Source organism: Callithrix jacchus, chromosome 19 (genome assembly GCF_049354715.1).
Source record: "Callithrix jacchus isolate 240 chromosome 19, calJac240_pri, whole genome shotgun sequence".
In the NCBI taxonomy this organism is placed as follows: domain Eukaryota; kingdom Metazoa; phylum Chordata; class Mammalia; order Primates; family Cebidae; genus Callithrix; species Callithrix jacchus.
In genome coordinates this window covers 30,681,034-30,695,407 of record NC_133520.1, presented here as the reverse complement: position 1 = coordinate 30,695,407, position 14,374 = coordinate 30,681,034, and the positions used below count along the sequence as shown (strand labels likewise).

Here is a 14,374-nt window from a genome sequence, read left to right as displayed (position 1 = left end):
TTGGAGTTGTACCTCAGCAAGATGGTGGCAGGGAGGATGGGACTCCCGAGGCGCAAAGAAATGGATCCCCTCCCTCCAGAACACGGGCGTTCGGTCTGTGGGTCCCTGCCCACTGGAGAAGGCCTCAGGCCCTTCTCGACCAGAATGCCGGTGGGGAAGAGCTGTCTAGCCTACAGCCTGGGGGTGCAGTCAGATCAATCAACACCTCGAAATGAAAATCGGTTCCTGTTGCTTCCCCAGCCCCGAGATGAGCTCTCCGACAAGTCGTTTGCTTCCGTCTCCCCTAGTTTCTCAGCTCTAGCCTTTACCACTCCTCCAAGCCCTGGGCCTGAAAGCAGGTGTTTCCTCCCGGCTAGCCTGATTCGCACGGACTTCTCTGCTTCAGGGTTTAGGGCCCACCTTCCACAACATCCCTTACCAAGCTGCCACCGTCCTTCCTGCCCTCCCAGATTCTGCTCCCCAAGCCATCACCCTCAGCCAAGGAGGGAGACCTTGCTTGTGGGGGAGACCCAGGCCGAGGAAGGAGATCCAGCTCCTAAACGCTAAGGGCCCAGCCCCTCGTCACCCCCAGGCTCCTTTCCTGGGCCTGGCCCAGCCTGGAATGACCCTGGTCTCCTCCCTTCCTGCAGGTAGAGGGCCCAGAGTGGAGCGGTGCATTGCAGCAGGGCCTCCAATGGGAAGGGCTGGAGAAGGGGCAGCTTGGGGAGGAGCTGAAGGAGCGGGGCCAGGGTCTCTAGATTCCCAGACTCCTCACCCTGAGGAGAGGGGCACTGCAGAATGGGATTTTGTTTCCCTTCCCTCCCTCCGCCCTTCCCCGACCCACAGGGGCCTCAGTTGAGTGCCGGCCTATTTCTTCATCTGACATTCCCCCTGCCCAGCCAGCAGGCGCCGGCATCAGGTCTGCAAGTTATTGTAAGTCCGGCAGGAATGCCCAGGAGGGAGGTGCTTCTGGACAGCAGTGCCCACTCCTCTCCCATGATGTGGCTGACCACTCCTGCGCCCTCCACACCCAGCTGGAGAAGAGCCGGTGCCCTCAGGGAGGTGGAGGAGTGTATGAGGTCAGACTGGACTCGGGGAAGGAAGCCAGCAGCCCCCTCTACCAAGAGCGAGCCAAGTTTGTGTGAGAAAGAGATCGTGAGAGAGAGAGAAGGGAGGACAATCCCGGCCTTAATTCCTAGCTCTTCGGCTAGCCACGGCAGTGACCCAAGACGCTCAGGGACTCGCCCACAGATGCCTGTGGCCCACCCAGTCCACCGAGCACTCACCAGCCCCACAGTCTCCAGCCTCGAAATTGGAAACTTTTCAATTCACCGTTCTCCTTCCTTCCTCCCCTTTGGGACCTGCGATGTATGGGGCGGTGCCCTCGGAGACACTCATACAGTTGGTTCTGGACGTTCACACACACTCAAACAACAGCGGTACGAGGGAACTCCCAGCTTTTTCCACAGCTAATTATAGATGTGAAAGTCTGAGGATGTTTTGCAAGCAGCACAGAGAAACTGCTGAGGTTTCTCTGCAAAGCTAAAGAAATTTCATTTGTGCCCTGTCCTTCCCCGCTCCTTCCAACTCCCAGCCCACCTCCACCCCACGGCCCCAGAGTGCCCCTCCCCTACTTCCCGCTGCAGCCCCTCTTTCCCGCAGAAGATTTCTTTGGTTCCCCCCCTTTTTCCCCCATCTCTCTTTTGGGCTTTCGAGAAAGGGAACAGACACGGAAAATATTTTTGCAACAGTTTTCCATCCTGCGTCCCATTCCCAAGCCAAGGGGGAAGGGGAGGACAGGAACAGAATGGGGTGAAGGAGGGGAGATAAATGTCTTTTCCAAGAGCTCAATTTTGGTGTCAAAAAGAGAGTGCCTCCATTCCTCTAACCCCATAGCCCAGGAATGACAAGAACTAGGAAAAGATCACTTGTTCCATTACATGGTTTCTCAGAACTGATAAGAGGTAAAACAGTATTTGACAAATCTGTGCACACACTGCACACACACATATTTTTAAAAACCCTCCAAAACCAGTCGCATGAAACATGCTAGAAAGAGGAAAACCTGGGAGTTTTAGAAGCCATTGAGAGAAAAGAAAGAAACAAAGTTTGCAAATCACAAGTCAATTCATTCTCTGCAAGCCTACCTCTCTTTCTAGCAAAGATCCAGGTTTCTCCGCGCGGGACTCTCCCTCCGGGTTTCCATGGATGGGGGTAGGGTGGGGTGACCACCACCAGTCTCCCCAGTGTGGCAACCAAGCTAGAGATGCTGGCTTTGCTCTCTTGCCTTTCCGGCTAAGGCCGGGGAGTGGGCTGGGTCTCCTCCCCCTGCCCTTCCAATGGGAAGGACCTCTCAGGTTCCTGAAAGAAAACGGGTGCAGGGGAGCTAGGCGGGTCTCTGATCTTGCTCTCTTCAGAGGGATGGTTTCCCAGGAAGTTCGTGCCCCCCTCCCAGCCCCCAGCTTTGGACGATCTCAACAGCGGAGCTTTCTTAAGAAAATGCTTGTCATGGCAACAGCTCCAGCTAACTCCGGCCAGACTCTTGCTCACCAGCTCTCCCCAGGCAGTGCGGGAAGAGAGAGGGGAGGAGCGGGAGCTGGAACAGAGGTGGGACTTGGCACGAGGCCAAACCATTACTCTACTGTTAAGGTGGCCCGATTCCTGCAGTTGCTTCCTGGTTCGTCTTAAGGGGGAATGGAGAGAGAAAGGGGAGGAATCCTCTCCCCCCTCAGCTTTCTTTGCTGCTCTGGCCCTCACTTGTTGAAAAGAAAGCTGAGTAGGGGCGGAGGAGGTGTGAGGGTGGAGGTAGGGAGTGGATGTGGGTGGCGGTATTCAACGGTTGCTGGGCGGAGGGGAAAAAAAGGAAGCTTCTGCCTGTGGTTGGCTTCCTGCAGCTCCTACTGGCCTCTCCACCCCTTACTCACTTAGATCCGGGACCAAGAAACCCAAGGAGTCCGTGGACACCTGTATGTCCCCTCCCACCTTCCTGCTCCTGTCTGACTAGGGGCTCCTTGGAGAAGGAGAAGAAATTGTTTTGTATGCGCACACACACACACACACACACGCACACGCATGCACGCACCCCTCCTCCCTCACACCTCACATACAGGTCATGTTTTGTTCCCTCTTGTCCCTGTACCCACTAGAGGTATACTGACAGTGCATGGAAATTGCTGCCCCTTTATGACACCAAAAGTTTTGTCTATACAGTATCATTTCTAGTCCTCACGGCAATCTTGAAAGGTACTTATTATTAGCCTCATTTCCTAGCTGAGGAAATTGGGGATTGAGTGACTGGCCCAAGGTTATACATCGGTTAATGACAGAGCCAACGATTCAAGGCCAAGACAGACGGGCTTCAAAGCCCTTGTACTCTCCTGTACTTGTATCATACCCCGGCACACATTTCCATTTTAATTTGCACACACTCAGACATCCATGCACACTTAGACACAGCCTGTAAACTGTTAATCACACCCCCATACCCACACACCCACCAGCATTGTGCAACAGTGCCACCCATAGACATTGCATAGAACTTTATGGCTTTTTCAAGCACAAACACGCACCATCAGCTGGTTCACACAACAACACAACCTCATCGACTGACAGGTTCCCACACCGACCTCAGCAAGCACACTCACTCATGTTTGTTTGCTTACAGAAGGCACACTGACACATACCCCACAGGTTACAGCTATGAGCTATGCTGTGAAGGTGACTGGCCACTACTTCCCAACCTTTTACACAGAGGGTTGAGAAAAGGTCTCCTTGATCCTGTCACCCTAACCCAACACCTCACACCACCTTTGTCCTTCTTTGCTGTCATCCCTGTCCCAGGAAGCAGAGGCACATGCACATGGAGAAGCAGAGTTGTGAATTAGACCCAGGGAGTCTGGCTTCCCCCTGTCTAGCACCCTTCCCAATTTTCTCTCATTTCGGTCCTCTTTTTTCTCTTCATTTTCTTACCCATTTCTTTCTTTCTTTCTTTTTTTTTTTTTAAATTGAGTTGGAGTATCTCTCCGTCCCCCAGGCTGGAGTGCAGTGGCTCAATCTTGGCTCATTACAATCTCTGCCTCCCAGGTTCAAGTGATTCTCCTGCCTCAGCCTCCTGAGTAGCTGAGACTGCAGGTGTGTGCCACCACACTTGGCTAATTTTTGTATTTTTAGTAGAGATGGGGTTTTACCATGTTGGCCAGGCTGGTCTCGAACTCCTGACCTCAGGTGATCTGCCTGCCTCCACCTTCCAAAGTGCTGGGACTACAGGCACGAACCACCATGCCTGGCCTTCCTTGCTATTTAATAACTCATCCATATCCTATTTCTGAGCTGGAGAAAGTTAGACAAAAGTAATGTTTTTAGACTGGTTGGGCTGGGCTCAGGGTTCCTCAATGTGAGGCTGGAGATTGCCTGCTGCCATCTGAAAACAAAATCCAAAATAAACCCTGGCCAGGCTCTGTGGCTCATGCCTGTAATTCCAGTATTTTGGGAAGCTGAAGTGAGAGGGTGACTTGAGGCCAGATTTCAAGACCAGCCTGGGCAACATAGCAAGACCCACCCCATCTCTACAAAAAAATTAAAAACAAGAAGAAGAAGAAAAAAAAGCCCCTGCCAGTGCTTGTGTCTCTCCCTGCCAGCAGCTGAAGAAAGCTGCAGGGGTAGGGGGAGATTTTAGGGCCACGATCTATGGAAACTATGGAGTGTTTGGTCCTTTTTGCCTAGTGATTGAAAATCTCACCCTCAAGGCACTTACAGGACACTAAAGGTGACTTTTGTTCTTATTTCAGCCTCTTTCAACTCCTCTGGTCACTCCCACCTTCCCAGGGCATTTCAAGGACAGAGTTGCTTCCTTCCTTCCTTCCTTCCTCCCTTCCTTCCTTCCTTCCTCCCTTCCTTCCTTCCTTCCTCCCTCCCTCCCTTCCTCCCTTCCTCCCTTCCTCCCTTCCTTCCTTCCTCCCTCCCTCCCTCCCTCCCTCCCTCCCTCCCTCCCTCCCTCCCTTCCTTCCTTCCCTCCCTCCCTTTTCTTTTCTTTCTTTCCTTGCTTCCTTCCTTCCTCTCTTTCTTTCTTTCTTTCTTCTTTCCTTCTCCATCTTTCTCTTACCCTCCCTCCCTTTCTCCCTTCCTTCCTTTCCTTCTTACTTTTCTTTCTTATCTCCCTCCCTTCCTGCCTCCTTCCTCCCTTCCTTCCTTCCTTTTTTCTTTCTCTTTCCTTTCTTTCTCTTTTCCTTCCCTCTTTCCTCCTTCCCTCCCTCCTTCCTTCCTTCTTTCCTTCCTTCCTGCCTTCCTCTTCCTTTCTTCCTTTCTCTCTCACCCTTCCTTCCTTCCTCTCTCTCTTCCTTCCCCCTTCCCTCCCTCTCCTTTCTTTCCCTTCCTTCCTTCCTTCCATTCTTCCTTCCCTCCTTCCTTCCTTCGTTATGGGTCTCCCTAGGTTGCCCAAGCTGGTCTTAAACTCCTGGCCTCAAGTGATCCTCTCATCACAGCATTCCAAGAAACTGGGACTCTGGGCACAGCGCACGATGTGCAGGACCTGTGAGATTTTGGTAGGCCCCAGCAGAATGTCAGCGTTAGGAGCCCAAATCAATTGTTGGTGAAGACATGAGAAAGAAAGGGAAAGAAATGAATCAGCGGAAGAGAGCTACAGATTTAGCGGCTTGTCAGGCTCCCTGCTGGATGCCACAACATGACATTTTAGCACCAGTGAGTGTCAGTGGCATCTTTACCAGGAGTCTCTGAAATGACTCTTTAAATGTATTAAAGTGTATTTCAAGCCAGTCTGCAGTGGCTGTGTATGGAGGCATTGCCTAACAGTTCAGTAAACTTGTCTTGGGGGAATAACAATTTAGGCCAGATGTATGGTCCCATTAAAGAAGTCTGCTTTGGCTGCCTGTTTTGTGGGGACTGGGAAATAATACCCTCTCCTAACTGGTTATTACTGGAAAGATAAGATCTTCCCCTCAAACTCTCTGGATTCCAGGGAGACAGGCTCTGCCAGAGAAGTACTGTCAAAAGAGGCTGGGCTGGCTGGCTAGGCTCCAGGGGCAGGCCAGGGGGCCACAGCGGCCACGGATCTTCCCCGGGACTTCCATGGTGTCTGTGGGGTTGTGGGGCGAGAAAAAAGACATCCCCCTCCCACTCCATTCCCACCCCAGCCCTGCTGCAGACAGGAGGGAGGAATGTCGGGGGGTGGGACAGTGTGACCCCAGAGGAGCCGAGGGGACCTTAGCCTGACCTCTGCCACCGAGCTGACCACCGAGGCCTGTGTTTTCTGGAAAGCTAGAAGCCTCAGTGCTTCGCTTCTTGCAGCGGCAGGTTTGAGGTCTGGAACGGGTAAAAATAAATCTATCCATAAAAATAACCGACTAGATGTGGGAAACTGGAGTTGGCCCCCCTGGGGCAAGAGAGAGGACACTGCCTCTGGCATGCGAAGTTCACAATCTGCATTTTCTGCTCAGCTCTGAGCAGTCCTGCCTCCCTCTTCTCCCGGCCGTACTCCTGACTTTACAGGTTCCTGTTCTTTAGGTCCAGCCTGGCTCTCCTCAGCCTCCCCACAGCAGGTCAGTCTCTACAGGGCTTATATCACTGTGGACCCTGTCCCCACCCCATCTCTCGCTTGAAAATGCAGTCAGCACCCCGCCACACCAAGGTGCTGAACAGAATATGTTCTTCTGCCTCTTGATGGCTCCACCTCGAGTTTTCCAAATCCTCCTCATAATTTCCTGCACCTCCCCCAGTGCAGACTACATGACTTCCTGTTGTATCTACCGTTTTGCCTTGGCTAGATCAGCAGCCGTTTTCCCCATGCCCAAACTCAGTTCTTTAGGGTGTCCTTTCCTCTCACTGTTAAGATGCAAGCTGGGCCAGTCACGGTGGTGCACACCTGTAATCCCAGCACTCTAGGGGGCCAAGGTGGGTGGATCACTCAAGGTCAGGCGTTCAAGACCAGCCTGGGCAATGTGGTAAAACCTCATCTTTACTAAAAATACAAAATACAAAAAGGCTGGGCTCACACCTGAAATCCCAGCGCTTTGGGAAGCCAAGATGGGTGGACGACTTGAGGTCAGGAGATGGAGACCATCCTGAACAACATGGTAAAACCTGGTCTTTACTAAAAATACAAAAATTAGCCAGGCATGGTGGCACACACCTGTAGTCCCAGCTACTCAGGAGGCTGAGGCAGGAGAATCACTCGAACCCAGGAGATGGAGGTTGCAGTGAGTTCAGATTGTGCCACTGTACTCCAGCCTGGGTGACAGAGCAAGACTCTGTCTCAAACAATAAATAAATAAATAATAAATAAATAAATAAATAAAAATATGAACAATTTGCTGGGTATGCCTGTAATCCCAGCTACTCAGGAGGCTGAGGCCCGAGAATCACTTGAACCCCAGAGGCTGAGGTTGCTGTGAGCTGAGATCCAGCCTGGGTGACAGAAAAAACAAAACAGAACAAAAAAAATAACAATGGAAATTGACATTTTGTTAGTGGTCCTAACCCCACCTGACCCAAGCTGAGCCAATTACATCCTTTCCTGAGAGTTTTGCACTTAGGATTAAAGAGAAAACAAGGCTTGGTTCCTGCCGTGAATACCATGAAGAGAGGCTCTGGAAGTATCAGGGGCCATGTTCCCTGTCCCCTGGAAGAAGCCTGCAGCAAGAAAGGATACAGCTTGCACGCAAGAGAGGCAGAGGAGAAAGCTAAGGACTGAGTACCAGCAGCACTGGAGTTGGTTGTACCTCTTATCCCACTGTACCCCTGCCTTTCCTACAGTTGAGTTACATGACTCATTCATTATACATGCCTACGCTAGATGAAACTAGGTTTTTTGGTCACTTGTACTAAGTAATGTAGAAATGTAGTGTAGAAAGTAATATAGAAAGTGTCTGAGCTAGTACTTACCATTTAGATTCAGTCATTTCTGTGAATGTTATTCATTCAGTAAGTATCTCTGAATACCTACTATTCAATTTAGCATGCATTTATTGAATGTCTACTGTTTCAACATCTACTGGGCCCAGATGAGGGATGCAGAGGTAATAAGCTTATAGTTTAGTAGAAGAAAAAGATGCTTTCGTAGCATAAGTAGGTACAATCAAAGGTGCCATTGTTCATCTTTTAAACATATTTACTGAATGCTAACTATGTGCTAGGTAGCACATATTAAAAGATGAACTATAAAATGCTAGGAAATGCTAGGGAGTGATTACTTCAGATGGGAATACTAGAAGGCTCTAGGAAGGAGATAATATTTGCAACTACTTGAAAAATCTTGAAAAGCAAGCTTTGCCAGGCGTGGTGGCTCATGCCTGTAATCCCAGCACTTTGGGAGGCCGAGGCAGGCAGATCAGGAGGTCAAGAGATGGAGACCATCCTAGCCAACATGTTGAAACCCTGTCTCTACTTAAATACAAAAATTAGCTGGGGGTGGTGGCGAATACCTGTAGTCACAGGTACTCCTGAGGCTGAGGTAGGAGAATTGCTTGAATCTGGGGGGCGGAGTTTGCAGTGAGCTGAGATTGCGCCACTGCACTCCAGCCTGGCGCATGGCAACAGAGCAAGACTCTGTCTCAAAAAAAAAAAAAAAAAAAAAAGAAAGAAAGAAAGAAAAGAAAAGCAAGCTTTAAACTGTTTTGGATGGTGATGAGGTTAGGGTGGGACATGAGCAAAGGTCTGGAGAAGGTAGAAAGAATAGAGAATGAGGTGGGTGGATCGCTTGAGGCCAGGGGTTCAAGCCTGGCCTGGGCAACATGGTAAAACCCCATCTCTATTACAAATACACAAAATTAGCTGGGTGTGGTGGTACACACCTGTCACCCCAACTACCTGGGAGGCTGAGGCATGAGAACAATTTGAACCTGGGAGGCGGAGGTTGTGCTGAGCCAAGATTGCACCACTGCATTCCAGTCTGGGTGACAGAATGAGGCACTGTCTTTAAAAAAAAAAAGAGAGAGAGAGAGAATGCTGGGGAGGTGCTTTAAGTCGAATCAATGGAGGGCCCGGAGTGGCCTCACTGGGTCTATGTTTAGCAAACTGGCTGTGGCAGCAGTATGTAGGGTAGACTGCAAGCCTAGGGATGGTGGAAGGGATAATCCAGGCACAATGCATTGCGAGGCAATGTTATGGAACATAGCCCCTGCCTTCTAGAAGCCTCTAGTCTGGTTGTGGAGACACAGAAAGCAGGTAGCAACAGAATAAAGCATACATTCAGGTCTAAAACTTAGATCCAGATGAAAAACCGAATGAAAGTTTAGCAGAGGAAAGCTGAAGATGCGCTGGAAGCTTTGCAGAAGGCTTCTTAGAGTTGTTGAGACTCCAGCGGGACTTTCTGATGATTCCTAATGCTTTTCGTTCTTCCTCCTTGCAGAGCAGGCCTGGTGAAGGCTGCAGGGTAGACAGATGCATTTATCCGAGTAACTTCTGCCCCCCAGTCCTTTGTCTGTCCTTATTATACAAAACCCAGGGCAAGGGTTCTAATAGGGAAGAAACTGGGTTCAGGAAGACCCACTGAGCTCGTTAAGTGACTGAGGGTATGAATGCTAGGCAGAGACCCCAAGGCAGAAGTCCTAGGACGTGGTCTAGTCAAGATGGCAGGAGATCAGAGAAGGCTGCTAGATGGAAACACAAATAGCCAGGGTTTACCCTCCAAGACATTCTCATCTACAATCAAAACAACTAATTCTCTGGCTGGGCATGGTGGCTCACTCCTGTAATCCCAGCACTTTGGGAGACAAAAGCCAGCAGATCACTTGAGGTCAGGAATTTGAGACCAGCCTGGCCAACATAGCAAAACCCCAAACATCTCTACTAAAAATACAAAACAATTAGCTGGGCATGGTTGCTTATGCCTGTAATCCCAGCTACTCAGGAGGCTGAGGCATGGGAATCGCTTAAACCCAGGAGGTGAAGGTTGCAGTGAACGGAGATCACACCACTGCACTCCAGCATGGGTGACAGCAAGAATCCGTCTCAAAAACAAGACCAAAACAAAACAAAACAAGACAAAACACAACTAATTCTCAAGTTCAGAGTGAGGATTGCTTCAGGAATCAGGGAGGCTTTGCTCAGGGAAGACAGTGACTACAGCTGGGAGGGTCAATGAAAGCTAAAGATGGATAGTTCTTGCTGTATTTATATGAGAGATAAGCAGATATCAGCAGTTGTCTCCGCAGCAATAGCAGCAGCAGCAGCGGCAGCAGGCTGGGCTATTTCTCCACTGCTAGAAACTTGCTGGGTCCTCCATGGGAGGGCTGGCTTCCAGTTCACCTCCTTGCTGAGTGGGGTGGTCTTCTATACTTGACAAGCAACAATTTTGTTTTTCCCACTTCCTGGGATGCCTGTGGACAGGACTGGATGGAACAACCTTTACAGAGATTATTAGAAAGCTAGGAGCAGGGGACCACCAGGTTTCCCAAGGAGGGGTGAACTGGCCCAGGTCGGAAACGGAGCAGGTCAAAACTCCCGTGCTGATCAGTAGTGGGATTGCTCCTGTGAATAGCTACTGCACTCCAGTCTGGGCAAGAAATCGAGACCCCGTCTCCAAAAAAAAAAGAAAAACAGAGATCATTAGAAAGAGTGTCTGGCCAGGCACAGTGGCTCACACCTATAATCCCAGCACTTTGGGAGGCTAAGGCAGGTGAATCACCTGAGGCCAGGAGTTTGAGACCAGCCTGACCAACATGGAGAAACTCCCTCTCTATTAAAAAAAAAAAAAAAAAAATTAGCCAGGTGTGGTGGCACATGCCTGTAATCCCAGCTACTTGGGAGGCTGGATAGGAGAATCACTTGAACCTAGAAGGCTGAGGTTTTGGTGAGCTGAGATAGTGCCATTGCACTCCCTCTAGCCTGGGCAACAAGAACCAAAGTCCATCTAAAAAACAAAAAGAAAGAGTGTCTGAATCTGCAAGGGTGTGATGTATAATTAAAGGACACTTTCGCTGAGGGCTTGAGGAGCTGGTCTCAGAGGACCACCTAGTTACTGTCACCACAGAGATCTCTGTGGCTCAACTTCTGTTTGTTGGGTTTTTGTTCTTTGTGTATTGCTGGTTTCATGCTCTGCTTCTGCCAATAATGACGTTTACTAGGGATGCCAAGAGTTCCATTTTACTCTGCGATCTCAGGCAGCCGCTGTGTTAGAGGTATGTTAAGCTGGGCAGAAACAGCATGTGTTCATGGGAAGACCTGAGTGTTGGACTGTGTGATCCTGGAGGGAGGAGATTGTCTCTTCACCATCTTTGCTTCCCCAGCACATCAAAGGCATCTGTGTATACTGTTAAATGAAGGAGTGCAGAATTTGACCTGGGAAAACGGAGGAGGTGAGAGCCAGAAGCATCTTTCTGATTCAGACCTTTGATGATATGCATAATTCGTTTGATTTACTTGGGTGCATATTTTGCTGTTCTAATTTCATTCTGGTTCAATTGCTTTGGAAGCTGCAGTGGTTTGATTCTAATTTCCCTTTGAACTCATTAACTAGGCTGTTATTTGTTTTTTAATGCACGTTTGGTTCATGATTTGTTTTTCTGACAAAATATTTGTCTCTCATTTATTTCAGGGTATAGCAAATTAGTACCATTTAAAAATAGTTTTTGGTTAATGGTTGGGCTCAATAGAGCTTAGGAAGTGAGGGTGGAGTGAAATGAACAAGCGATGATTTTTAAATTGAATTTTAGATCCTAATTGGAGTATCGGCAATGCCCTAGGTACTCATTAAGTTTCAAATGAAGATCAAAGGACGTCCAACTGGAAGGATCCTTGCTGGCCCCATGCTAGATAGGAAGAGTTTACAGCCTGTCCCACCCAGAGCCCCCTGTTCCAGAGCCTTCAATGGTTCTGTGTTTGCACAGTACATTGCAGTTTACAAAGTGCTTTTGCTACATAGAATATTTAATTTGGGCCTGGCTAGGTGGCTCACCCCTATAATCCCAGACTTTAGGAAGCTGAGGTGGGTGGATCACCTGAGGTTAGGAGTTCAAGACCAGCCTGACTGACACAGAGAAACCCCATCGCTACTAAAAATACAAAATTAGCCAGGTGTGGTGGTGCAAGCCTGTAATTCCAGCCACTCGGGAGGCTGAGGCAGGAGAATTGCTTGAACCCGGGAGGCAGAGTTTGTGATGAGGCAAGATCACGCCATTGTACTCCAGCCTGGGCAATAAGAGTAAAACTCCATCTCAAAAAAGAATATTTAATTTGATCATTGCAATAGTCCTATATGGTAGAAAGAATATGGCACGAGTTATTATTCCCATCTTACAGTTGGGGAAACCGATGCTCAGAAAGGCTGGCTACATTGTTGGGTATCACACAGTTCATGGTAGACATGTAACAGAAATCCTTTGCCTGCTGGCCCAAGGCTCTTTCCCTTGCCTTGAGGTGACAGGCTTTCTTGCCCTCTATGTTCCAGGCCAGTTCTGCAGACTTTGGGATCCACAGACCTGGGGAGAACTGGGGAGAGAAGCCCTGGCTGAGAGCAGATGCTGGGAAAGGAGGGGTGGCAGTGGAACCTGTCTCCATGCCAGGAACTGAATCCAAGCTCTTCTGGTTCTTAAGATGACACTGGGAGCCTGGATTTCCAGAACTTACCTTCTCATCTTGGGGAGACCCCAGGAGGCAGGCCCTCCAAGAAACCTAGGGTACAATTTACTTTGTAGGAGATGCTCAAGCCCCTTCAGTCTCTTCATGACTTAAGCAGCTCCTAACCCCCATCTTCATGATCTCTTCCAGTCATACAGCTAATGAAACCACAGCTTCCCAGCCTGGCCCACGCAAATGCTCAGCTTGTGCACTTACCTTTCAGTCACTCATCCAGCGAACACTTCTTGAGCTTACTATGTGCCAAACAAACAAGCAAGCCGCTTTACTTGCATTATCACCTCTTACTTTTGGAGTTCTAAGAAATAGGTGTCGGCTGGGTGCAATGGCTCACACCTGTAATCCAAGCACCTTGGGAGGCCGAGGCGGACAGATCACTAGGTCAGGAGTTTGAGACCAGCTTGGCCAACATGGTGAAACCCCGTCTCTACTAAAGATACAAGAAATTAGCCGGGCGTGGTGGCGCATGCCTGTAATCCCAGCTGCTTGGGAGGCTGAGGCAGGAGAATCACTTGAACCTGGCAGGCGGAGGTTGCAGTCAGTTGAGATCACACCATTTCACTCCAGCCTGGGCAACAAGGTGAGACCCCCATCTCAAAAAAACAAACAAACAAACAAACAAACAACAACAACAACAAAAAACACTAGGTGTTGGGTGTCATTACTCTAATTTCACGGGAAATGAAACTCAGGGCTGTTAACTAGTAAGACACAAAGCTGGGCTAGCTCTAGTCCACTTGACTCTGAGGCTGTGCCCTTACCCCTCTGTGTTGCATGAAAGAAGGAACATACATGTGAGACAGAGCAGCATCCAGGTGGGCTGTGGTGGCTCGCACTTGTAATCCTAGCACTTTGGGAGGTTGAAGCAGGTGGATCACCTGAGGTCAGGAGTTTGAGACCAGCCTGGCCAATATGGTGAAACCCCATCTCTACTAAAAATACAAAAATTAGCAGGTGTGGTGGTGGATGCCTATAATCCCAGCTCCTTGGGAGGCTAAAGCAGGAGAATCATCTGAACCCAGGAGGTGGTGTTTGTAGTGAGCTGTGATGGCACCACTGCACTCCAGCCTGGGCAACAGAGTGAGACTACATCTCAAAAAAAAAAAAAAAAAAAAAAAGGGAAAGCAGCATCCAGGCCCAACCCAGAGTATCTGGGGCAGTGGGGAAGAGAGAAGTCTGAAATGTCTGTCTAGACCGTGTGTCCGTCTCAGTACAACAGCTTCCAGGAGGCAAGAGCTGAGAATGGCAAAAATGTCCTGTGCTCACTGCAGAGGCTCTTGGTCAATGGGTGAGGAAGGCAGGAAGAGGATAACTACTCTCTGTATTTAACCTGGGAAGTGTGCAGGGTAGAGGTGGAGAGCAGGCTACTGGCAGACCCAAAAGTGAACAGAAGGGTCATGAGAGCTGGCTTGGGTGAATTTTTGTTTCGTTTTGTTTTGAGATGGAGTTTTGCTCTTGTTGTCCAGGCTGGAGTGCAAAGGCACAATCTCAGCTCACTGAAATCTCTACCTCCCAGGTTCAAGCAATTCTCCTGCCTCAGCCTCCTGAGTAGCTGAGATTACAGGCACGCACCGTCATGCCCAGCAATTTTTGTATTTTTAGTAGAGACAGGGTTTCACCATGTTGGTCAGGCTGGTCTTGAACTCCTAACCTCAAGCAATCCACCCGCCTTGGCCTTCCAAAGTGCTGGGATTACAGGCATGAGGCCCCAGGCCTGGCCGACTGAGTGAATGTTTTAAAATAAACTGCTCACTACCCAACAAGTGTCTGCCTCACTCTGTTCCCAACTCCTCTTGGTTTCGCCAGA

General features: G+C 49.5%; 1 protein-coding gene across 7 annotated transcripts in view; it reads right to left on the bottom strand.

Moving 5' to 3' along the window:
* The window catches only part of ATP2B4 (ATPase plasma membrane Ca2+ transporting 4), a 120,679-nt gene extending 118,132 nt beyond the window's left edge, over positions 1-2,547 (bottom strand). For 5 of the 7 annotated variants that reach the window (XM_002760669.6, XM_002760667.5, XM_035281133.3 and 2 more), the window contains exon 1: positions 2,127-2,547. The gene's annotated coding sequence lies outside the window, so the exon portion shown is untranslated. Of the gene's footprint in view, positions 1-1,265; positions 1,415-2,126 lie in introns of those variants that run through there. The other 2 variants (XM_035281132.3, XM_017966577.4) reach the window with 1 other exon arrangement.
* Between the last annotated feature and the right edge of the window lie 11,827 nt (positions 2,548-14,374).